Source organism: Cherax quadricarinatus, chromosome 49, assembly GCF_038502225.1.
Source record: "Cherax quadricarinatus isolate ZL_2023a chromosome 49, ASM3850222v1, whole genome shotgun sequence".
Classification (NCBI taxonomy): Eukaryota; Metazoa; Arthropoda; class Malacostraca; order Decapoda; family Parastacidae; genus Cherax; species Cherax quadricarinatus.
Window position 1 is genome coordinate 19,469,941 of NC_091340.1, and position 26,990 is coordinate 19,496,930.

The 26,990-nt window shown below is 39.6% G+C and overlaps 1 protein-coding gene across 1 annotated transcript in view; it reads right to left on the bottom strand.

Annotated features, from left to right (window-relative positions):
• LOC128697106 (sodium-coupled monocarboxylate transporter 2) overlaps positions 1-26,720 on the bottom strand; it is a 171,731-nt gene extending 145,011 nt beyond the window's left edge. Inside the window, exon 1 of the mRNA XM_070095084.1 lies at positions 26,588-26,720. The gene's annotated coding sequence lies outside the window, so the exon portion shown is untranslated. The remainder of the gene's footprint in view (positions 1-26,587) is intronic.
• Positions 26,721-26,990: the final 270 nt, after the last annotated feature.

Genomic DNA, 26,990 nt, shown 5'->3' on the forward strand with positions numbered 1-26,990 from the left:
TCAGTGTAACAGAGAGTACTGCATCAGTGTAACAGAGAGTACTGCATCAGTGTAATAGAGAATGCAACAACAGTGAAATAGAGAGTACTGCATCAGTGTAACACAAAATGCTGCATCAGTGTAATGGAGAGTGGTGCATCAGTGTAATAAAGAATTCTGCGTCAGTGTAACAGAGAACACTGCATCAGTGTAACAGAGAGTACTGCATCAGTGTAATAGAGAATGCTGCATCAGAATAATAAAGAGTATTGCATCAGCGTAATGGAAAATGTTACATCAGTATAATGGACAGTGTTCCATCAGTGTAATGGACAGTGTTGCATCAGTGTAATGGACAGTGTTGCATCAGTGTAATACAGAGTGTTGCATCAGTGAAATACAGATAATTGCATCAGTGTAAAACAGAGTACTGCGTCAGTGCAATAGAGAATGCTGCATCAATGTAATGGAGACTGCACCATCAGTGTAATAGAGAATGCTGCAACAGTGTAATATAGAGTATTGCATCAGTGTAAAAGAGAGTACTTCATCAGTGCAATAGAGAATGTTGCGTCAGTATAACAGAAAGTATTGCATGAGCATAATAGATTATGCTGCATCAGTGTAATGGAGAATGCAGCATCAGTGCAATGGAGAGTGTTGAATCAGTCTAATGCAGAGTGCTGCATCAGAGTAATAGAAAATTCTGCGTCAGCGAAACAGAGAGTGCCGCGTCAGTGTAACACAGAATGTTGCATAAGTGTAATAGAGAGTACCGAATCAGTGTAACTTAGAATGCTGCATCAGTTTATTAGAAATTAATGCATCAGTGTAACAGAGCATGCTACATCAGTGTAATACAGAGTGATACATCAGTGCAATAGAGTATGCTGCCTCAAAGTACTAGAGAGTACTGCATCAGTGTAATAGAGACAATTGTATCAGTGTAATAGAGACTATTGCATCAGTGTAATAGAGGATGTTGCATCAGTGTAATAGAGAATGCTGCAATAGTGTAATAGAGAATGCTTCATCAGTGTAACAGATATTGCTGCATCAATGTAATAGAGAGTACTGAATCAGTGTAACAGAGAGAACTGCATCAGGGTAACAGAAAGTGCTGCAACAGCGTCATAGAGAATGCTGCATCAGTGTAACAGAGAGTGTTGCATCAGTGTAACACAGAGTGTTGCATCAGTATAACAGAGTGCTGCATCAGTGTAACAGAAAGTTTTGCATTAATGTAACAGAGAGTACTGCATCAGTGCAATAGGGAATGCTGCATCAGTGTAATAGAGAATGCTGCATCAGTGTAACAGAGAGTACATTATCAGTGTAACAGAGAATGCTGCATCAGAGTAACAGAGAGTGCTACATCAGTGTAATACAGAATGCTTCATCGGGGTAACACAGAATGCAGCGTCAGTGTAATAGAGAGGGTTGCATCAGTGCAACAGAGTGTTGCATCAGTGTAACAGAGTGTTGCGTCAGTGTAACCGAGAGTGTTGCATCAGAGTAACAGTGCTGCATCAGTGTAACAAAGAGTGCTGCATCAGTGTAATAAAGAATGCTACAACAGTGTAATAGAGAGTACTGCATCAGTGTAACACGACACGCTGCATCAGTGTAATGGAGAGTGTTGCATCAGTGTAACAGAGAGTACTGCATCCGTGTAACAGAGAGTACTGCATCAGTGTAACAGAGAATGCTGTGTCACTGTAGCAGAGAGTTCTGCATCAGTGTAACAGAGAGTACTGCATCAGTGTAATAGAGAATGCAACAACAGTGAAATAGAGAGTACTGCATCAGTGTAACACAAAATGCTGCATCAGTGTAATAAAGAATTCTGCGTCAGTGTAACAGAGAGTACTGCATCAGTGTAATAGAGAATGCTGCATCAGAATAATAAAGAATATTGCATCAGTGTAATGAACAGTGTTCCATCAGTATAATGGACAGTGTTCCATCAGTATAATGGACAGTGTTCCATCAGTGTAATGGACAGTGTTCCATGAGTGTAACAGACAGTGTTTCATAAGTGCAACAGAGAGTGTTGTGTCACTGTAACAGAGAGTGTTCAATCAGTGCAACAGAGAGTACTGCATCAGTGTAACAGAGAATGCTGTATCAGTGTTCCAGAGAGTTTTGCATCAGTGTAATAGAGAGTACTGCATCAATGAAGCAGAGCGTACTGAATCAGTGTAATAGAGAATGCTTCAACAGTGTAATATAGAGTACTGCATCAGTGTAACACAAAATGCTGCATCAGTGTAATGGAGAGTGGTGCATCAGTCTAATGCAGCGTGCTGCATCAGGTCATAACGAATTCTGCATCAGTGTAACAGAGAATGTGGTATCACTGTAACAGAGAGTACTGCTTCAGTGTAGTAAAGAGAGCTGCATCAGTGTAACAGAGAGTACTGCATCAGTGTAATAGAGAGTGCTTCATCAGTGTAACATAGAACGATACATCAGTGTAATAGAGAGTTCTGCATCTATGTAATAGATTATGCTGCATGGGCACAATAGAGTGCTTCATCAGTGTAACAAAGAATGCTGCATCTGTGTAATAGAGAGTACTGAATCAGTGTAACAGAGAGTACTGAATCAGTGTAACAGAGAATGCTGCATCCGTGTAATAGAGAGAGTTACATCAGTGTAATGGAGAATGTTGCGTTACTGTAATAAAGATTGTTGCATTAGTGTAATACAGAGTGTTGTATCAGTGTAATAGAGAGTGTTGCATCAGTATAAGGTAGAGTGTTGCATCAATGTAATTTAGAGTGTTGCATAAGAGTAATTCAGAGTGTTGCATCAGTGTAATGTAGAGTCTTGCATCAGTGCAACAGAGTGCAGCATCAGCGTAACACAGAGTGTTGCATCAGTGTAAGAGAGAGAAATCCATTAGTGTAACACAGAGTGTTGCGTCAGTGTAACAGAGTGTATTGCATCAGTGTAAAACAGAGTACTGCATCAGTGCAGTAGAGAATGCTGCATCAGTGTAACAGAAAGTGCTGCATCAGTGTAATACAGAGTGTTGCATCAGTATAACAGAGAACACTGCATCAGTGTAAGAGAGTGTTGCGTCAGTGTAACAGAGAGTGTTGCATCAGTGTAACAGAGAGTGCTGCATCAGTGTAACAGAGAGTGCTGCATCAGTGTAACAGAGAGTGCTGCATCAGTGTAACAGAGAGGGTTGCATCAGTGCAACAGAGTGTTGCATCAGTGTAAGAGAGTGCTGCATCAGTGCAGCAGAGAGTGCTGCATCAGTGAAACAGAGAGTGTTGCATCAGTGTAACAGAATGCAGCGTCAGTGTATCAGAGAGTGTTACATCAGTGTAACAGTGCTGCATCAGTGTAAAAAAGAGTGCTGCATCAACGTAATAGAGTGCTGCATAGTGTATTAGAGAATGCTACAACAGTGTAATAGAGAGTACTGCATCAGTGTAACACAAAACACTGCATCAGTGTAATGGACAGTGTTGCATCAGTTGAATACAGAGTGCGGTATGAGTGTAACAGAGAGTGTTGCATAAGTACAACAGAGAGTGTTGCGTCAGTGTAACAGAGAGTGTTCCATCAGTGTAACAGAGAGTACTGCATCAGTGTAACAGAGAGTGCTGTGTCACTGTAGCAGAGAGTTCTGCATCAGTGTAACAGAGAGAACTGCATCAGTGTAACAGAGAATGCTGTGTCACTGTAGCAGAGAGTTCTGCATCAGTGTAACAGAGAGTACTGCATCAGTGTAACAGAGAGTACTGCATCAGTGTAACAGAGAGTACTGCATCAGTGTAATAGAGAATGCAACAACAGTGAAATAGAGAGTACTGCATCAGTGTAACACAAAATGCTGCATCAGTGTAATGGAGAGTGGTGCATCAGTGTAATAAAGAATTCTGCGTCAGTGTAACAGAGAACACTGCATCAGTGTAACAGAGAGTACTGCATCAGTGTAATAGAGAATGCTGCATCAGAATAATAAAGAGTATTGCATCAGCGTAATGGAAAATGTTACATCAGTATAATGGACAGTGTTCCATCAGTGTAATGGACAGTGTTGCATCAGTGTAATGGACAGTGTTGCATCAGTGTAATACAGAGTGTTGCATCAGTGAAATACAGATAATTGCATCAGTGTAAAACAGAGTACTGCGTCAGTGCAATAGAGAATGCTGCATCAATGTAATGGAGACTGCACCATCAGTGTAATAGAGAATGCTGCAACAGTGTAATATAGAGTATTGCATCAGTGTAAAAGAGAGTACTTCATCAGTGCAATAGAGAATGTTGCGTCAGTATAACAGAAAGTATTGCATGAGCATAATAGATTATGCTGCATCAGTGTAATGGAGAATGCAGCATCAGTGCAATGGAGAGTGTTGAATCAGTCTAATGCAGAGTGCTGCATCAGAGTAATAGAAAATTCTGCGTCAGCGAAACAGAGAGTGCCGCGTCAGTGTAACACAGAATGTTGCATAAGTGTAATAGAGAGTACCGAATCAGTGTAACTTAGAATGCTGCATCAGTTTATTAGAAAGTAATGCATCAGTGTAACAGAGCATGCTACATCATTGTAATACAGAGTGATACATCAGTGCAATAGAGTATGCTGCCTCAAAGTACTAGAGAGTACTGCATCAGTGTAATAGAGACAATTGCATCAGTGTCATAGAGACAATTGTATCAGTGTAATAGAGACTATTGCATCAGTGTAATAGAGGATGTTGCATCAGTGTAATAGAGAATGCTGCAATAGTGTAATAGAGAATGCTTCATCAGTGTAACAGATATTGCTGCATCAATGTAATAGAGAGTACTGAATCAGTGTAACAGAGAGAACTGCATCAGGGTAACAGAAAGTGCTGCAACAGCGTCATAGAGAATGCTGCATCAGTGTAACAGAGAGTGTTGCATCAGTGTAACACAGAGTGTTGCATCAGTATAACAGAGAGTGCTGCATCCGTGTAACAGAAAGTTTTGCATTAATGTAACAGAGAGTACTGCATCAGTGCAATAGGGAATGCTGCATCAGTGTAATAGAGAATGCTGCATCAGTGTAACAGAGAGTACATTATCAGTGTAACAGAGAATGCTGCATCAGTGTAACAGAGAGTGCTACATCAGTGTAATACAGAATGCTTCATCGGGGTAACACAGAATGCAGCGTCAGTGTAATAGAGAGTACTGCATCAGTATAACAGAGAATACAGCATCAGTGTAACAGAGAGTAATGCATCAGTGTAACAGAGAGTACTGCAGCAGTATAACAGAGAGTACTGCGTCAGTGTAGCACAGAGTTTTGCATCAGTGTAACGGAGAATGCTGCATCAATGTAATAGAGAATCCTGCATCAATGTAATAGGGAATACTGCATCAGTCTAATGGAGAATGCTGCATTAGTGTAATAAAGAATTCTGCATCAGTGTAGCAGAGTATGCTGAATCACTGCAGCAGAGAGTACAGCATCAGTGTAACAGAGAGTACTGCATCACTGTAACACAGAGAGTTGCATCAGTGTAATAAAACATGATGCATCAGTGTAATGGAGAATGTTTCATCAGTGTGTTAGAGAATGTTGCTTCAGTATAATAAAGAATGCTGCAGCAGTATAACAGAGAGTACTGCATCAGTGTAACAGAGAATACTGCATCAGTGTAATAAAGAGCACTGCAACAGTGAAATAGAGAACGCCGCATCAATATAATAGAAAGAGCTTCATCAGTGTAACAGAGAATTTTGCATCAGTGTAATAGTGTAATGCATCAGAGTAACAGAGAGTGCTGCATCAGTGTAACAGAGAGTGCTGCATCAGTGTAACAGAGAGTGCTGCATCAGTGTAACAGAGAGTGCTGCATCAGTGTAACAGAGAGTACTGCAACAGTGTAACAGAGAGTGCTGCATCAGTGCAACAGAGAGTGCTGCATCAGTGTAACAGAGAGTACTGCATCAGTGTAACAGAGAGTACTGCAACAGTGAAACAGAGAGTGCTGCATCAGTGTAACAGAGAGTGCTGCATCAGTGTAACAGAGAGTGCTGCATCAGTGTAACAGAGAGTACTGCATCAGTGTAACAGAGAGTGCTGCATAAGTGTAACAGAGAGTGCTGCATCAGTGTAACAGAGAGTACCGCATCAGTGTAAGAGAGAGTACTGCAACAGTGTAACAGAGAGTGCTGCATCAGTGTAACAGAGAGTGCTGCATCAGTGTAACAGAGAGTGCTGCATCAGTGTAACAGAGAGTACTGCATCAGTGTAACAGAGAGTGCTGCATTAGTGTAACAGAGAGTACTGCATCAGTGTAACAGGGAGTACTGCATCAGTATAACAGAGAGTGCTGCAACAGTGTAACAGAGTGCTGCATCAGTGTAACAGAGAGTGCTGCATCAGTGTAACAGAGAGTACTGCATCAGTGTAACAGAGAGCACTGCATCAGTGTAACAGAGAGTGCTGCAACAGTGTAACAGAGAGTACTGCATCAGTGTAACAGAGAGTGCTGCAACAGTGTAACAGAGTACTGCATCAATGTAACAGAGAGTGCTGCATCAGTGTAACAGAGAGTGCTGCATCAGTGTAACAGAGAGTACTGCATCAGTGTAACAGAGAGTACTGCAACAGTGTAACAGAGAGTGCTGCATCAGTGTAACAGAGAGTGCTGCATCAGTGTAACAGAGAGTGCTGCATCAGTGTAACAGAGAGTACTGCATCAGTGTAACAGAGAGTGCAGCAACAGTGTAACAGAGAGTGCTGCATCAGTGTAACAGAGAGTGCTGCAACAGTGTAACAGAGAGTGCTGCATCAGTGTAATAGAGAATGTTGCATCAGTGTAACAGGGAGTGTTGCATCAGTGTAATAGAGAATATTGCATCAGTGTAACAGAAAGTGTTGCATCAGTGCAATAGAGAATGCTGTATCAATGTAATGAAGAATGCTGCATCAGTGTAACAGAGAATGCTGCATCATTACAACAGAGAGTACTGTTTAAGTGCAACAGGGAAAGCTGCATCAGTGTAATGGTGAATGTTGCATCACTGTAACAGAGAATGCTGCATCAGTGTAGCAGATAATGCTGCATCATTGTAACAGAGAATGCTGCATCAGTGTAGCAGAGAGTACTGCATCAGTGTAGTAGAGAGTACTGCATCAGTGTAACAGAGAGTACTGCATCAGTGTAACAGAGAGTGCTGCATCACTGTAACAGAGAGTGCTGCATCAGTGTAACAGAGAGTACTGCGTCAGTGTAACAGAGAGTACTGCATCACTGTAACAGAGTGTTGCATCAGTGTAGCAGAGAGTACTGCATCAGTGTAGCAGAGAGTGCTGCATCAGAGTAGCAGAGAGTACTGCATCAGTGTAGCAGAGAGCGCTGCGTCAGTGTAATGGAGGATGCTGCATCAGTGTAATAGACAATGCTGCATCAGTGTAATAGCGAATGCTTCATCAGTGTAATACAGAATGCTTCATCGGGGTAACACAGAAGGCTGCGTCAGTGTAATAGAGAGTACTGCATCAGTATAAAAGAGAATACAGCATCAGTGTAACAGAGAGTATTACATAAGTGTAATAGACAATGCTCCACCAGTGTAATAAAGTGTGCATCATCAGTGTAACAGAGAATGCTGCATCAGTGTAATAGAGAATGCTGCATCAGTGTAATAGAGAATGCTGCATCATTGTAATAGAGAATGCTGCATCAGTGTAATGGAGAAACCTGCATCATTGTAATAGAGAATGCTGCATCAGTGTAGCAGAGAGTAATGAATCAGTGTAACACGGAATGCTGCATCAGTTAAATAGAGAATGTTGCATCAGTCTAATGGAGAATGCTGCATCAGTGTAATAAAGAATTCTGCATCAGAGTAGCAGAGTTTGTTGAATCACTGTAACAGAGTACAGCATCAGTGTAACAGAGAATCCTGCATCAGTGTAATAGAGAATCCTGCATCAGTGTAATGGAGAATGCTGTATTAATGTAATAGAGCGTATTACATCAGTGTAATGGACAATGCTCCTCCAGTGTAATAGAGTGTGCATCACCAGTGTAATAGAGAATGCAGCATCAGTGTAATAGAGGATGCTGCATGAGTGTAATAGACAATGTTGCATCTGTGTAATAGACAATGTTGCATCTGTGTAATAGAGAATGCAGCATCAGTGTAATAGAGGATGCTACATCAGTGTAATAGAGGATGCTGCATCAGTGTAATAGACAATGTTGCATCAGTGTAATAGAGAATGCAGCATCAGTGTAATAGAGAATGCAGCATCAGTGTAATAGAGGATGCTGCATCAGTGTAATAGAGGATGCTGCATCAGTGTAATAGACAATGTTGCATCTGTGTAATAGAGAATGCAGCATCAGTGTAATAGAGAATGCAGCATCAGTGTAATAGAGGATGCTGCATCAGTGTAATAGACAATGATGCACCAGTGTAATAGAGAATGCAGCATCAGTGTAATAGAGGATGCTGCATCAGTGTAATAGACAATGTTGCATCTGTGTAATAGAGAATGCAGCATCAGTGTAATAGAGGATGCAGCATCAGTGTAATAGAGGATGCTGCATCAGTGTAATAGACAATGTTGCATCAGTGTAATAGAAAATGCATCATCAGTCTAATAGAGAATGCAGCATCAGTGTAATAGAGGATGCAGCATCAGTGTAATAGAGGATGCAGCATCAGTGTAATAGACAATGTTGCATCTGTGTAATAGAAAATGCATCATCAGTCTAATAGAGAATGCAGCATCAGTGTAATAGAGGATGCAGCATCAGTGTAATAGAGGATGCAGCATCAGTGTATTAGACATTGCTGCATCAGTGTAACAGGGAATACTACACCAGTATAATAGGGAAGGGTTTATCAGTGTAACAAAGAACGCTGCGTCAGTGTAATAGAGGGTGCTTCATCAGTGTAACAGAGAATGCCGCATCAGTGTAATAGAGAATGCAGCATCAGTTTAATAGAGAGTAGTTCTCAGTGTAACAGAGAGTGGTGCATCAGAGTAATGGTGAATGCTGTATCAGTGTAATAGAGAACGCTGCATCAGTGAAACAGAGAGTACTTTATCAGTGTAACAGAGAATGCTGCATCAATGAATTAGAGAATGCTGCATCAGTGTCATAGAGAGTGGTGCATCAGTGTAACAGAGAGTACTGCCTTTATGTAATATAGAATGCTGCGTCATTTTAATAGAGAATGCTTCATCAGTGTAACGGAGAATGCTGCATCAGTGTAACAGAGAATGCTGCATCAGTGTAATAGAGAATGCCGCATCAGTGTAATAGAAAGTACTGCATAAGTGTAATAGAGAATGCTTCATCGGTGTAATAGAGTGTTCCATCAGTGTAACAGAGAATGCTGCATCAGTGTAATAGTACTGCATCAGTGTCATAGAGAATATTTTATCAGTGTAACACAGAGTGCTTCATCAGCGTAACAGAGAGTACGTTATCAGTGTAGCAGAGAATGCTGCATCAGTGCAATAGAGAATGCTTCAACAGTGTAACAGTGAATGCTTCAGCAGTGTAACAGTGAATGCTGCATCCCTGTATTAGAGAATGCTGCATCAGTGTAATAGAGAACACTGCATCAGTGTAACAGACACTGCTCCGTCAGTTTAACAGACACTGATGCATCAGTGTAACAGACACTGCTCCATCAGTTTAACAGACACTGATGCATCAGTGTAACACACAGTACTGCATCAGTGTAATGGAGAGTGCTGCAACAGTGTAACGGAGAGTGTTGCATCAGTGTTGTGGACAGTGTTGCACCAGTGTAATAGAGAGTGTTGCATCAGTGTAATAGAGAGTGCTGCATCAGTGTAACAGAGTACTGCATCGGTGTAATAGAGAATGCTGTATCATTGTAATGGAGAGTATTATTCAGTGTATCGGAGAGTGTTGCATCAGTGTAGTGGTCAGTGCTGCATCAGTGCAATGGAGAGTGTTGCATCAGTGTATTGGGGAGTGTTGCGTCAATTTAGAAGAGAGCGTTGCATCAGTGTAATGGTGAGTATTGCATCAGTGTTACGGAGAGTGTTGCATCAGTGTTGTGGACAGTGTTGCATCAGTGTTGTGGACAGTGTTGCATCAGTGTAATAGATAGTGTTGCACCAGTGTAATGGAGAATGTTGTATCTGTGTAATGGAGAGTGTTGCATCTGTGTAATGGAGAGTGTTGCATTAGTGTAATAGAGAGTGTTGCATCAGTGTAACACTGAGTGTTGTATCCGTGTATTAGACAATGTTGCATCAGTGTAATAGAGAGTGTTGCATCAGTCTAATAGAGAGTGTTTCCTCAGTGTAACAGAGTGTTGCATCAGTGTAACAGAGTGTTGCATCAGTGTAATGGCGAGCGTTGCATCAGTGTAACAGAGTGTTGCATCAGTGTAACAGAGAGTGTAACATAAGTGTAATAGAGAATGTTGCATCAGTGTAAGAGAGAGTGTTGCATCAGTGTAATAGAAAATATTTCATCAGTGTAACAGAAAGTGTTGCATCAGTGTAACAGAGAGTGCTGCATCATTAAAACAGAGAGTACTGTTTAAGTGCAACAGAGAATGCTGCATCAGTGTAATGGTGAATGTTGCATCACTGTAACAGAGAATGCTGCATCAGTGTAGTAGAGAATGCTGCATCATTGTAACAGAGAATGCTGCATCAGTGTAGCAGAGAGTACTGCATCAGTGTAGTAGAGAGTACTGCATCAGTGTAACAGAGAGTACTGCATCAGTGTAACAGAGAGTGCTGCATCACTGTAACAGAGAGTGCTGCATCAGTGTAACAGAGAGTACTGCATCAGTGTAACAGAGAGTACTGCATCACTGTAACAGAGAGTGCTGCATCAGTGTCGCAGAGAGTACTGCATCAGTGTAGCAGAGAGTGCTGCATCAGAGTAGCAGAGAGTACTGCATCAGTGTAGCAGAGAGTGCTGCGTCAGTGTAATGGAGGATGCTGCATCACTGTAATAGACAATGCTGCATCAGTGTAATAGAGGATGCTGCATCAGTGTAATAGATAATGCTGCATCAGTGTAATAGAGAATGCTTCATCAGTGTAATACAGAATGCTTCATCGGGGTAACACAGAATGCTGCGTCAGTGTAATAGAGAGTACTGCATCAGTATAAAAGAGAATACAGCATCAGTGTAACAGAGAGTATTACATAAGTGTAATAGACAATGCTCCACCAGTGTAATAAAGTGAGCATCATCAGTGTAACAGAGAATGCTGCATCAGTGTAATAGAGAATGCTGCATCAGTGTAATAGAGAATGCTGCATCAGTGTAATGGAGAAACCTGCATCATTGTAATAGAGAATGCTGCATCAGTGTAACAGTGAGTAATGAATCAGTGTAACACGGAATGCTGCATCAGTTAAATAGAGAATGTTGCATCAGTCTAATGGAGAATGCTGCATCAGTGTAATAAAGAATTCTGCATCAGAGTAGCAGAGTTTGTTGAATCACTGTAACAGAGTACAGCATCAGTGTAACAGAGAATCCTGCATCAGTGTAATAGAGAATCCTGCATCAGTGTAATGGAGAATGCTGTATTAATGTAATAGAGAGTATTACATCAGTGTAATGGACAATGCTCCTCCAGTGTAATAGAGTGTGCATCACCAGTGTAACAGAGAATGCAGCATCAGTGTAATAGAGGATGCTGCATCAATGTAATAGACAATGTTGCATCTGTGTAATAGACAATGTTGCATCTGTGTAATAGAGAATGCAGCATCAGTGTAATAGACAATGTTGCATCTGTGTAATAGAGAATGCAGCATCAGTCTAATAGAGAATGCAGCATCAGTGTAATAGAGGATGCTGCATCAGTGTAATAGAGGATGCAGCATCAGTGTAATAGAGGATGCTGCATCAGTGTAATAGACAATGTTGCATCTGTGTAATAGAGAATGCAGCATCAGTGTAATAGAGAATGTTGCATCAGTGTAATAGACAATGTTGCATCTGTGTAATAGAGAATGCAGCATCAGTGTAATAGAGGATGCAGCATCAGTGTAATAGAGGATGCTGCATCAGTGTAATAGACAATGTTGCATCAGTGTAATAGAAAATGCAGCATCAGTCTAATAGAGAATGCATTATCAGTGTAATAGAGGATGCAGCATCAGTGTAATAGAGGATGCAGCATCAGTGTAATAGAGGATGCAGCATCAGTGTATTAGACATTGCTGCATCAGTGTAACAGGGAATACTACACCAGTATAATAGGGAAGGGTTTATCAGTGTAACAGAGAACGCTGCGTCAGTGTAATAGAGGGTGCTTCATCAGTGTAATAGAGAATGCCGCATCAGTGTAATAGAGAATGCAGCATCAGTTTAATAGAGAGTACTTCTCAGTGTAACAGAGAGTGGTGCATCAGAGTAATGGTGAATGATGTATCAGTGTAATAGAGAATGCTGCATCAGTGAAACAGAGAGTACTTTATCAGTGTAACAGAGAATGCTGCATCAATGAATTAGAGAATGCTGCATCAGTGTCATAGAGAGTGGTGCATCAGTGTAACAGAGAGTACTGCCTTTATGTAATATAGAATGCTGCGTCATTTTAATAGAGAATGCTTCATCAGTGTAACGGAGAATGCTGCATCAGTGTAAAAGAGAATGCTGCATCAGTGTAACAGAGAATGCTGCATCAGTGTAGCAGAGAGTACTGCATCAGTTTAGTAGAGAGTACTGCATCAGTGTAACAGAGAGTACTGCATCAGTGTAACAGAGAGTGCTGCATCAGTGTAGCAGAGAGTACTGCAACAGTGTAGCAGAGAGTGCTGCATCAGAGTAGCAGAGAGTACTGCATCAGTGTAGCAGAGAGTGCTGCGTCAGTGTAATGGAGGATGCTGCATCACTGTAATAGACAATGCTGCATCAGTGTAATAGAGGATGCTGCATCAGTGTAATAGATAATGCTGCATCAGTGTAATAGAGAATGCTTCATCAGTGTAATACAGAATGCTTCATCGGGGTAACACAGAATGCTGCGTCAGTGTAATAGAGAGTACTGCATCAGTATAAAAGAGAATACAGCATCAGTGTAACAGAGAGTATTACATAAGTGTAATAGACAATGCTCCACCAGTGTAATAAAGTGTGCATCATCAGTGTAACAGAGAATGCTGCATCAGTGTAATAGAGAATGCTGCATCAGTGTAATAGAGAATGCTGCATCATTGTAATAGAGAATGCTGCATCAGTGTAATGGAGAAACCTGCATCATTGTAATAGAGAATGCTGCATCAGTGTAACAGAGAGTAATGAATCAGTGTAACACGGAATGCTGCATCAGTTAAATAGAGAATGTTGCATCAGTCTAATGGAGAATGCTGCATCAGTGTAATAAAGAATTCTGCATCAGAGTTGCAGAGTTTGTTGAATCACTGTAACAGAGTACAGCATCAGTGTAACAGGGAATCCTGCATCAGTGTAATAGAGAATCCTGCATCAGTGTAATGGAGAATGCTGTATTAATGTAATAGAGAGTATTACATCAGTGTAATGGACAATGCTCCTCCAGTGTAATAGAGTGTGCATCACCAGTGTAACAGAGAATGCAGCATCAGTGTAATAGAGGATGCTGCATCAATGTAATAGACAATGTTGCATCTGTGTAATAGACAATGTTGCATCTGTGTAATAGAGAATGCAGCATCAGTGTAATAGAGGATGCAGCATCAGTGTAATAGAGGATGCTGCATCAGTGTAATAGACAATGTTGCATCTGTGTAATAGAGAATGCAGCATCAGTGTAATAGAGGATGCAGCATCAGTGTAATAGAGGATGCTGCATCAGTGTAATAGACAATGTTGCATCAGTGTAATAGAAAATGCAGCATCAGTCTTATAGAGAATGCAGCATCAGCGTCATAGAGGATGCAGCATCAGTGTAATAGAGGATGCAGCATCAGTGTATTAGACATTGCTGCATCAGTGTAACAGGGAATACTACACCAGTATAATAGGGAAGGGTTTATCAGTGTAACAGAGAACGCTGCGTCAGTGTAATAGAGGGTGCTTCATCAGTGTAACAGAGAATGCCGCATCAGTGTAATAGAGAATGCAGCATCAGTTTAATAGAGAGTACTTCTCAGTGTAACAGAGAGTGGTGCATCAGAGTAATGGTGAATACTGTATCAGTGTAATAGAGAACGCTGCTTCAGTGAAACAGAGAGTACTTTATCAGTGTAACAGAGAATGCTGCATCAATGAATTAGAGAATGCTTCATCAGTGTAACGGAGAATGCTGCATCAGTGTAACAGAGAATGCTGCATCAGTGTAATAGAGAATGCCGCATCAGTGTAATAGAAAGTACTGCATAAGTGTAATAGAGAATGCTTCATCGGTGTAATAGAGTGTTCCATCAGTGTAACAGAGAATGCTGCATCAGTGTAATAGTACTGCATCAGTGTCATAGAGAATATTTTATCAGTGTAACACAGAGTGCTTCATCAGCTTAACAGAGAGTACGTTATCAGTGTAGCAGAGAATGCTGCATCAGTGTAATAGAGAATGCTTCAACAGTGTAACAGTGAATGCTTCAACAGTGTAACAGTGAATGCTGCATCCCTGTATTAGAGAATGCTGCATCAGTGTAATAGAGAGCACTGCATCAGTGTAACAGACACTGCTCCGTCAGTTTAACAGACACTGATGCATCAGTGTAACAGACACTGCTCCATCAGTTTAACAGACACTGATGCATCAGTGCAACACACAGTGCTGCATCAGTGTAATGGAGAGTGCTGCAACAGTGTAACGGAGAGTGTTGCATCAGTGTTGTGGACAGTGTTGCACCAGTGTAATAGAGAGTGTTGCATCAGTGTAATAGAGAGTGCTGCATCAGTGTAACAGAGTACTGCATCGGTGTAATAGAGAATGCTGTATCATTGTAATGGAGAGTATTATTCAGTGTATCGGAGAGTGTTGCATCAGTGTAGTGGTCAGTGCTGCATCAGTGCAATGGAGAGTGTTGCATCAGTGTATTGGGGAGTGTTGCATCAGTTTAGAAGAGAGCGTTGCATCAGTGTAATGGTGAGTATTGCATCAGTGTTACGGAGAGTGTTGCATCAGTGTTGTGGACAGTGTTGCATCAGTGTTGTGGACAGTGTTGCATCAGTGAAATAGATAGTTTTGCATCAGTGTAATGGAGAATGTTGTATCTGTGTAATGGAGAGTGTTGCATCTGTGTAATGGAGAGTGTTGCATTAGTGTAATAGAGAGTGTTGCATCAGTGTAACACTGAGTGTTGTATCCGTGTAATAGACAATGTTGCATCAGTGTAATAGAGAGTGTTGCATCAGTCTAATAGAGAGTGTTGCCTCAGTGTAACAGAGTGTTGCATCAGTGTAACAGAGTGTTGCATCAGTGTAATGGCGAGCGTTGCATCAGTGTAACAGAGTGTTGCATCAGTGTAACAGAGAGTGTTACATAAGTGTAATAGAGAATGTTGCATCAGTGTAAGAGAGAGTGTTGCATCAGTGTAATAGAAAATATTGCATCAGTGTAACAGAAAGTGTTGCATCAGTGTAACAGAGAATGCTGCATCATTACAACAGAGAGTACTGTTTAAGTGCAACAGAGAATGCTGCATCAGTGTAATGGTGAATGTTGCATCACTGTAACAGAGAATGCTGCATCAGTGTAGTAGAGAATGCTGCATCATTGTAACAGAGAATGCTGCATCAGTGTAGCAGAGAGTACTGCATCAGTGTAGTAGAGAGTACTGCATCAGTGTAACAGAGAGTACTGCATCAGTGTAACAGAGAGTGCTGCATCACTTTAACAGAGAGTGCTGCATCAGTGTAACAGAGAGTACTGCATCAGTGTAACAGAGAGTACTGCATCACTGTAACAGAGAGTGCTGCATCAGTGTAGCAGAGAGTACTGCATCAGTGTAGCAGAGAGTGCTGCATCAGAGTAGCAGAGAGTACTGCATCAGTGTAGCAGAGAGTGCTGCGTCAGTGTAATGGAGGATGCTGCATCACTGTAATAGACAATGCTGCATCAGTGTAATAGAGGATGCTGCATCAGTGTAATAGATAATGCTGCATCAGTGTAATAGAGAATGCTTCATCAGTGTAATACAAAATGCTTCATCGGGGTAACACAGAATGCTGCGTCAGTGTAATAGAGAGTACTGCATCAGTATAAAAGAGAATACAGCATCAGTGTAACAGAGAGTATTACCTAAGTGTAATAGACAATGCTCCACCAGTGTAATAAAGTGTGCATCATCAGTGTAACAGAGAATGCTGCATCAGTGTAATAGAGAATGCTGCATCAGTGTAATGGAGAAACCTGCATCATTGAAATAGAGAATGCTGCATCAGTGTAACAGAGAGTAATGAATCAGTGTAACACGGAATGCTGCATCAGTTAAATAGAGAATGTTGCATCAGTCTAATGGAGAATGCTGCATCAGTGTAATAAAGAATTCTGCATCAGAGTTGCAGAGTTTGTTGAATCACTGTAACAGAGTACAGCATCAGTGTAACAGAGAGTAATGAATCAGTGTAACACGGAATGCTGCATCAGTTAAATAGAGAATGTTGCATCAGTCTAATGGAGAATGCTGCATCAGTGTAATAAAGAATTCTGCATCAGAGTAGCAGAGTTTGTTGAATCACTGTAACAGAGTACAGCATCAGTGTAACAGAGAATCTTGCATCAGTGTAATGGAGAATCCTGCATCAGTGTAATGGAGAATGCTGTATTAATGTAATAGAGAGTATTACATCAGTGTAATGGACAATGCTCCTCCAGTGTAATAGAGTGTGCATCACCAGTGTAACAGAGAATGCAGCATCAGTGTAATAGAGGATGCTGCATCAATGTAATAGACAATGTTGCATCTGTGTAATAGACAATGTTGCATCTGTGTAATAGAGAATGCAGCATCAGTGTAATAGAGGATGCAGCATCAGTGTAATAGAGGATGCTGCATCAGTGTAATAGACAATGTTGCATCTGTGTAATAGAAAATGCAGCATCAGTGTAATAGAGGATGCAGCATCAGTGTAATAGAGGATGCTGCATCAGTGTAATAGACAATGTTGCATCTGTGTAATAGAGAATGCAGCATCAGTGTAATAGAGGATGCAGCATCAGTGTAATAGAGGATGCTGCATCAGTGTAATAGACAATGTTGCATCAGTCTAATAGAAAATGCAGCATCAGTCTAATAGAGAATGCAGCATCAGTGTAATAGAGGATGCAGCATCAGTGTAATAGAGGATGCAGCATCAGTATATTAGACATTGCTGCATCAGTGTAACAGGGAATACTACACCAGTATAATAGGGAAGGGTTTATCAGTGTAACAGAGAACGCTGCGTCAGTGTAATAGAGGGTGATTCATCAGTGTAATAGAGAATGCCGCATCAGTGTAATAGAGAATGCAGTATCAGTTTAATAGAGAGTACTTCTCAGTGTAACAGAGAGTGGTGCATCAGAGTAATGGTGAATACTGTATCAGTGTAATAGAGAACGCTGCTTCAGTGAAACAGAGAGTACTTTATCAGTGTAACAGAGAATGCTGCATCAATGAATTAGAGAATGCTGCATCAGTGTCATAGAGAGTGGTGCATCAGTGTAACAGAGAGTACTGCCTTTATGTAATATAGAATGCTGCGTCATTTTAATAGAGAATGCTTCATCAGTGTAACGGAGAATGCTGCATCAGTGTAACAGAGAATGCTGCATCAGTGTAATAGAGAATGCCGCATCAGTGTAATAGAAAGTACTGCATAAGTGTAATAGAGAATGCTTCATCGGTGTAATAGAGTGTTCCATCAGTGTAACAGAGAATGCTGCATCAGTGTAATAGTACTGCATCAGTGTCATAGAGAATATTTTATCAGTGTAACACAGAGTGCTTCATCAGCGTAACAGAGAGTACGTTATCAGTGTAGCAGAGAATGCTGCATCAGTGTAATATAGAATGCTTCAACAGTGTAACAGTGAATGCTTCAACAGTGTAACAGTGAATGCTGCATCCCTGTATTAGAGAATGCTGCATCAGTATAATAGAGAGCACTGCATCAGTGTAACAGACACTGCTCCATCAGTTTAACAGACACTGATGCATCAGTGAAACACACAGTACTGCATCAGTGTAATGGAGAGTGCTGCAACAGTGTAACGGAGAGTGTTGCATCAGTGTTGTGGACAGTGTTGCACCAGTGTAATAGAGAGTATTGCATCAGTGTAATAGAGAGTGCTGCATCAGTGTAACAGAGTACTGCATCGGTGTAATAGAGAATGCTGTATCATTGTAATGGAGAGTATTATTCAGTGTATCGGAGAGTGTTGCATCAGTGTAGTGGTCAGTGCTGCATCAGTGCAATGGAGAGTGTTGCATCAGTGTATTGGGGAGTGTTGCATCAGTTTAGAAGAGAGCGTTGCATCAGTGTAATGGTGAGTATTGCATCAGTGTTACGGAGAGTGTTGCATCAGTGTTGTGGACAGTGTTGCATCAGTGTCGTGGACAGTGTTGCATCAGTGTAATAGATAGTGTTGCATCAGTGTAATGGAGAGTGTTGTATCTGTGTAATGGAGAGTGTTGAATCTGTGTAATGGAGAGTGTTGCATTAGTGTAATAGAGAGTGTTGTATCAGTGTAACAATGAGTGTTGTATCCGTGTAATAGACAATGTTGCATCAGTGTAATAGAGAGTGTTGCATCAGTCTAATAGAGAGTGTTGCCTCAGTGTAACAGAGTGTTGCATCAGTGTAACAGAGTGTTGCATCAGTGTAATGGCGAGCGTTGCATCAGTGTAACAGAGTGTTGCATCAGTGTAACAGAGTGTTACATAAGTGTAATAGAGAATGTTGCATCAGTGTAACAGAGAGTGTTGCATCAGTGCAATAGAAAATATTGCATCAGTGTAACAGAAAGTGTTGCATCAGTGTAACAGAATGCTGCATCATTACAACAGAGAGTACTGTTTAAGTGCAACAGGGAATGTTGCATCAGTGTAATGGTGAATGTTGCATCACTGTAACAGAGAATGCTGCATCAGTGTAGTAGAGAATGCTGCATCATTGTAACAGAGAATGCTGCATCAGTGTAGCAGATAGTACTGCATCAGTGTAGTAGAGAGTACTGCATCAGTGTAACAGAGAGTGCTGCATCACTGTAACAGAGAGTGCTGCATCAGTGTAACAGAGAGTACTGCATCAGTGTAACAGAGAGTACTGCATCAGTGTAACAGAGAGTACTGCATCACTGTAACAGAGAGTACTGCATCCGTGTAGCAGAGAGTGCTGCGTCAGAGTAGCAGAGAGTACTGCATCAGTGTAGCAGAGAGTGCTGCGTCAGTGTAATGGAGGATGCTGCATCAGTGTAATAGACAATGCTGCATCAGTGTAATAGAGGATGCTGCATCAGTGTAATAGATAATGCTGCATCAGTGTAATAGAGAATGCTTCATCAGTGTAATACAGAATGCTTCATCGGGGTAACACAGAATGCTGCGTCAGTGTAATAGAGAGTACTGCATCAGTATAAAAGAGAATACAGCATCAGTGTAACAGAGAGTATTACATAAGTGTAATAGACAATGCTCCACCAGTGTAATAAAGTGAGCATCATCAGTGTAACAGAGAATGCTGCATCAGTGTAATAGAGAATGCTGCATCAATGTAATAGAGAATGCTGCATCAGTGTAATGGAGAAACCTGCATCATTGTAATAGAGAATGCTGCATCAGTGTAACAGAGAGTAATGAATCAGTGTAACACGGAATGCTGCATCAGTTAAATAGAGAATGTTGCATCAGTCTAATGGAGAATGCTGCATCAGTGTAATAAAGAATTCTGCATCAGAGTAGCAGAGTTTGTTGAATCACTGTAACAGAGTACAGCATCAGTGTAACAGAGAATCTTGCATCAGTGTAATAGAGAATCCTGCATCAGTGTAATGGAGAATGCTGTATTAATGTAATAATTAATGTAATAATTAATGTAATAATGTAATAATTAATGTAATATTACATCAGTGTAGTGGACAATGCTCCTCCAGTGTAACAGAGTGTGCATCACCAGTGTAACAGAGAATGCAGCATCAGTGTAATAGAAGATGCTGCATCAGTGTAATAGACAATGTTGCATCTGTGTAATAGACAATGTTGTATCTGTGTAATAGAGAATGCAGCATCAGTGTAATAGAGGATGCAGCATCAGTGTAATAGAGGATGCTGCATCAGTGTAATAGACAATGTTGCATCTGTGTAATAGAGAATGCAGCATCAGTGTAATAGAGGATGCAGCATCAGTGTAATAGATGCTGCATCAGTGTAATAGACAATGTTGCATCAGTGTAATAGAAAATGCTGCATCAGTCTAATAGAGAATGCAGCATCAGTGTAATAGAGGATGCAGCATCAGTGTAATAGAGGATGCAGCATCAGTGTAATAGACATTGCTGCATCAGTGTAACAGGGAATACTACACCAGTATAATAGGGAAGGGTTTATCAGTGTAACAGAGAACGCTGCGTCAGTGTAATAGAGGGTGCTTCATCAGTGTAACAGAGAATGCCGCATCAGTGTAATAGAGAATGCAGCATCAGTGTAATAGAGAGTAGTTCTCAGTGTAACAGAGAGTGGTGCATCAGAGTAATGGTGAATGCTGTATCAGTGTAATAGAGAACGCTGCATCAGTGAAACAGAGAGTACTTTATCAGTGTAACAGAGAATGCTGCATCAATGAATTAGAGAATGCTGCATCAGTGTCATAGAGAGTGGTGCATCAGTGTAACAGAGAGTACTGCCTTTATGTAATATAGAATGCTGCGTCATTTTAATAGAGAATGCTTCATCAGTGTAACGGAGAATGCTGCATCAGTGTAACAGAGAATGCTGCATCAGTGTAATAGAGAATGCTTCAACAGTGTAACAGTGAATGCTTCAACAGTGTAACAGTGAATGCTGCATCCCTGTATTAGAGAATGCTGCATCAGTGTAATAGAGAGCACTGCATCAGTGTAACAGACACTGCTCCATCAGTTTAACAGACACTGATGCATCAGTGCAACACACAGTACTGCATCAGTGTAATGGAGAGTATTATTCAGTGTATCGGAGAGTGTTGCATCAGTGTAGTGGTCAGTGTTGCATCAGTGTAGTGGTCAGTGTTGCATCAGTGTAGTGGTCAGTGTTGCATCAGTGTAGTGGTCAGTGTTCCATCAGTATAATGGAGAGTGCTGCATCAGTGTATTCGGGAGTGTTGCATCAGTGTAGAAGAGAGTGTTGCATCAATGTAATGGAGAGTATTGCAACAGTGTAACGGAGAGTGTTGCATCAGTGTTGTGGACAGTGTTGCACCAGTGTAATAGAGAGTGTTGCACCAGTGTAATAGAGAGTGTTGCATCAGTGTAACAGAGTACTGTATCGGTGTAATAGAGAATGCTGCATCAGTGTAATGGAGAGTGTTGCATCAGTGTATTGGGGAGTGTTGCATCAGTTTAGAAGAGAGCGTTGCATCAGTGTAATGGTGAGTATTGCATCAGTGTTACAGAGAGTGTTGCATCAGTGTTGTGGACAGTGTTGCATCAGTGTTGTGGACAGTGTTGCATCAGTGTAATAGATAGTGTTGCATCAGTGTAATGGAGAGTGTAGTATCTGTGTAAAGGAGAGTGTTGCATTAGTGTAATAGAGAGTGTTGCATCAGTGTAACACTGAGTGTTGTATCCGTGTAATAGACAGTGTTGCATCAGTGTAATGGAGAGTGTTGTATCTGTGTAATGGAGAGTGTTGTATCTGTGTAATGGAGAGTGTTGCATTAGTGTAATAGAGAGTGTTGCATCAGTGTAACACTGAGTGTTGTATCCGTGTAATAGACAGTGTTGCATCAGAGTAATAGAGAGTGTTGCATCAGTCTAATAGAGAGTGTTGCCTCAGTGTAATGGCAAGCGTTGCATCAGTGTAACAGAGTGTTGCATCAGTTTAATGGAGAGTGTTGCATCAGTGTAACAGAGAGTGTTGCATCAGTGTAACAGAGTGCTGCATCAGTGTAATGGAGAGTGTTGCATCAGTTTAATGGAGAGTGTTGCATAAGTGTAATAAAGTTAAATATTAGCGATCAAAACTTAAATGTTAATAAGAAGAGATATTAACGAGTCGTCATATGGAAATAAATATGAACATTGCAGCAGTAAAAACGGTAAATTAGAATACACAGCATAAATCTAGTTGCAGCCTTCTCGAGAGAAGTTAATATTATACTAGAGTCCACAAGATTATTAAGCTAGAAACCATTAGAAGTTTCATTATCAAATTACTTTAATGGATGAGTTAAAGGTTATAAATGCAACTTCTAGAAATTATCTCAGTAAGAGGAGAATTTGATTTTTCTTCCATTTTTTCCAATAAAATTAGGAGCTACATAAGCAAAATCAGCCTAAACTTTTGTCTAAGGAAGACTGACTAGGTTTTAAGAACTACATAAGTAAGTTTACTGTAAGATTAGTGTAAATATACAAATATTTAATGATGGCCTTTAGAGTAGGCATAGGAGGATTAGAAGGCATTCAGGTTCGATCCAAGGTAGAGGAAAATATATCCAGTTGTTTAAATCAGAAACTCCTGACCAGGATCATGGCAAAACTAATGCAGAAGGTAAATGGATAAGCGGTTTTCCAAAATTTGAAGCCTATTAGAGGAGCCTAGCTAGTTATCAGACGTCAACATTTGTTAATGACATACATTAATACAGTAGTTTAGTGTATTTGTCTCAAGATACATTATACAACAATGTTGAAAATGTGATTCAGTAAGAAGTTCTCTGATAATTAACAATAATTTGTTTCCAGTTTTTTTAAATTAACATTACATTAAAAATCCTCTAAAATCCTGTAAGAATATGGAATTAATATATAATTACGAGTAAAACGAAAAAGAACAGCCGGAGTTAGAAAAAATTAAGCACCATATTAAATAATACTGATTTTGTTACACATGTGAGTAATTATTTGAGGAATATCAGGGTAATTATTTGAAGCACAACAGAGTAATTATTTGAAGCACAACAGAGTAATTATTTGAAGCACAACAGAGTAATTATTTGAAGCACAACAGAGTAATTATTTGAAGCACATCAGAGTAATTATTTGAAGCACAACAGAGTAATTATTTGAAGCACAACAGAGTAATTATTTGAAGCACATCAGAGTAATTATTTGAAGCACAACAGAGTAATTATTTGAAGCACATCAGATTAATTATCTGAAGCACATCAGAGTAATTATTTGAAGCACATCAGAGTAATTATTTGAAGCACATCAGAGTAATTATTTGAAGCACAACAGAGTAATTATTTAAAGCACATCAGATTAATTATCTGAAGCGCATCAGAGTAATTATCTGAAGCACGTCAGAGTAATTATTTGAAGCACATGTGAGTAATTATTTGAAGCACAACAGAGTAATTATTTGAAGCACATGTGAGTAATTATTTGAAGCACAACAGAGTAATTATTTGAAGCACATGTGAGTAATTATTTGAAGCACAACAGAGTAATTATTTGAAGCACATCTGAGCAATTATTTGAAGCACAACAGAGTAATTATTTGAAGCACATCAGAGTAATTATTTGAAGCACATGTGAGTAATTATTTGAAGCACATCTGAGAAATTATTTGAAGCACATCAGAGTAATTATTTGAAGCATATCCGAGTAATTATTTGAAGCACAACAGAGTAATTATTTGAAGCACATGTGAGTAATTATTTGAAGCACAACAGAGTAATTATTTGAAGCACATCAGAGTAATTATTTGAAGCACATGTGAGTAATTATTTGAAGCACAACAGAGTAATTATTTGAAGCACATGTGAGTAATTATTTGAAGCACATCAGAGTAATTATTTGAAGCATATCCGAGTAATTATTTGAAGCACAGCAGAATAATTATTTGAAGCACATGTGAGTAATTATTTGAAGCACAACAGAGTAATTATTTGAAGCACATCTGAGAAATTATTTGAAGCACATCAGAGTAATTATTTGAAGCATATATGAGTAATTATTTGAAGCACATCAGAGTAATTATTTGAAGCACAACAGCAATTATTTGAAGCACAACAGAGCAATTATTTGAAGCACATCAGAGTAATTATATGAAGCACATCAGAGTAATTATTTGAAGCACATCAGAGTAATTATTTGAAGCACATCAGAGTAATTATTTGAAGCACAGAGTAATTATTTGAGGAACATCAGGGTAATTATTTGAAGCACATCAGAGTAATAATTTGAAGCACATCAGAGTAATTATTTGAAGCACATCAGAGTAATTATATGAAGCACATCAGAGTAATTATTTGAAGCACATCAGAGTAATTATTTGAAGCACATCTGAGTAATTATTTGAAGCACAGAGTAATTATTTGAGGAACATCAGGGTAATTATTTGAAGCACATTAGAGTAATTATTTGAAGCACAACAAAGTAATTATTTGAAGCACATCAGAGTAATTATCTGAAGCACATCAGAGTAATTATTTGAAGCACATCAGAGTAATTATTTGAAGCGCATCAGAGTAATTATTTGAAGCACATCTGAGTAATTATTTGAAGCACATCTGAGTAATTATTTGAAGCACATCAGAGTAATTATCTGAAGCACGTCAGAGTAATTATTTGAAGCACATCAGAGTAATTATTTGAAGCACATCAGAGTAATTATCTGAAGCACATCAGAGTAATTATTTGAAGCACATCAGAGTAATTACTTGAAGCACATCAGAGTAATTATCTGAAGCACATCAGAGTAATTATTTGAAGCACATCAGAGTAATTGTTTGAAGCACATCAGAGTAATTATTTGAAGCATATCAGAGTAATAATTTGAAGCACATCAGAGTAATTATTTGAAGCACATCAGAGTAATTATTTGAAGCACATCAGAGTAATTATTTGAAGCACATCAGAGTAATTATCTGACGCACGTCAGAGTGATTATTTGAAGCACATCAGAGTAATTATTTGAAGCACATCGGAGTAATTATTTGAAGCACATCAGAGTAATTATTTGAAGCACATCGGAGTAATTATCTGACGCACGTCAGAGTGATTATTTGAAGCACATCAGAGTAATTATTTGAAGCACATCAGAGTAATTCTTTGAAGCACATCGGAGTAATTATCTGACGCACGTCAGAGTGATTATTTGAAGCACATCAGAGTAATTATTTGAAGCACATCAGAGTAATTCTTTGAAGCACATCAGAGTAATTATTTGAAGCACAACAGAGTAATTATTTGAAGCACAACAGAGTAATTATTTGAAGCACATCAGAGTAATTATTTGAAGCACAACAGAGTAATTATTTGAAGCACAACAGAGTAATTATTTGAAGCACAACAGAGTAATTATTTGAAGCACAACAGAGTAATTATTTGAAGCACAACAGAGTAATTATTTGAAGCACATCTGAGTAATTATTTAATTAAAGCACACCGGAGTAATTATCTGAAGCACATCAGAGTAATTATTTGAAGCACATCTTAGTAATTATCTGAAGCACATCAGAGTAATTATTTGAAGCATATCTGAGTAATTATCTGAAGCACATCAGAGTAATTATCTGAAGCACAACAGAGTATTTATTCACAAGTTATCCCGTTGACTCTAATATTCCATATTTTATTACGTATGTCATGTTAGATATATACATGTATAACTAAAATATTTCAAACCTTCCTCTAAAAACATTACATTTGAAGCCAAACTAAAGAGTTCACTAGCTATCTAAGACTCGCAGAGGTCCAGGAGCTCGGGGTAAATTACCCGAAATGGGGGTAAAAATCTTAGGGGTAATGAAGCGCTAAACCTACAAGGGTCATCTGAGGACTACTCATTGTTTTAACTTATCTGCATTTGGCTTAGGGTTAAACTGGCTACTCACGTGTCTCTGTGTCATAACTCACATAAACTATATTTTTCTCAACCCGTAGGATTGGAATCGGGTCGCTCCAGTTTGCGGACCACGAGGAGCTGTCTCTACCATTAGGCTTTCTGTGTGTATTCACCTAATTGTACCCACCTATGGTTGCAGGGGTTGAGACTCAGCTCTCAGTTCCCCGAATTAAGCCTGAATGATTTCCACATCCCCCCTCCCCAGGCGCTGTATAATTCTACGGATTTAGCGCTTCCCCTTGATTATAATAATAATAATAATAATCTGCCTTGATACCTTTCCTCCATCACCTGTATGTCTTGCTGGAACTTCTCTCCTCGTTCCTCACTCACCTCACCGAGAGTAAGTGGAAACCTGTCTAGGTGGCTAAGGAGAACGTGTACCATTATTTTCATATGATTAACTAAGTTACCTAAACCTCTTCAGTATGTGTTGCACTAATTCTTCATAACTGTTTTGTGGTTACCCAAGAAGTTGTTGACACTGACACAAAACTGCTTCATGTAGAAACTTCAACAATATTCATAAATTTTGTGAAATAGGAATCCTTGATAAGCCTTCGAATTTGAGGATCATCAAAGATTTCAGCTGTCAGTTTTTCCATAATTTGTCCAGGGAACGATCTACAAATATATTAGTATAAAATGCATTTTCTTGTCAAAATACTTACTGGAACAAGAGAGACGCAAGTACGACGAGATGTTAATATGTCAAATGAAAAACCAGATCAAATCTGACAAGTTGTTGGAACTTTTGAGGTGATTTCTGGGCAGCTGTTTGGTACATACAGTCAAGTAGTGCTGTACAAGATGTACTGAACAGAAAAGAGGCAGATGTTTCTATTGTCTTTTCCCTCCTGCTATTGTAATGAGCCAACAGTATGAACAGGCATGAACTGTCTTCAAGTTTTTTTTTTTTCATTTCATTCGAGAAAATGCAGGTTCAGCAGAATAAAATTAATTTCTTCTGTTACTCAGAGTCAAATATTATTAGGTTATATGATTTACTAAGTAACTACATATACACATCCAATAAAAATTTCAATCAACTCAGTTTTTTGTCTTCTACGAAGG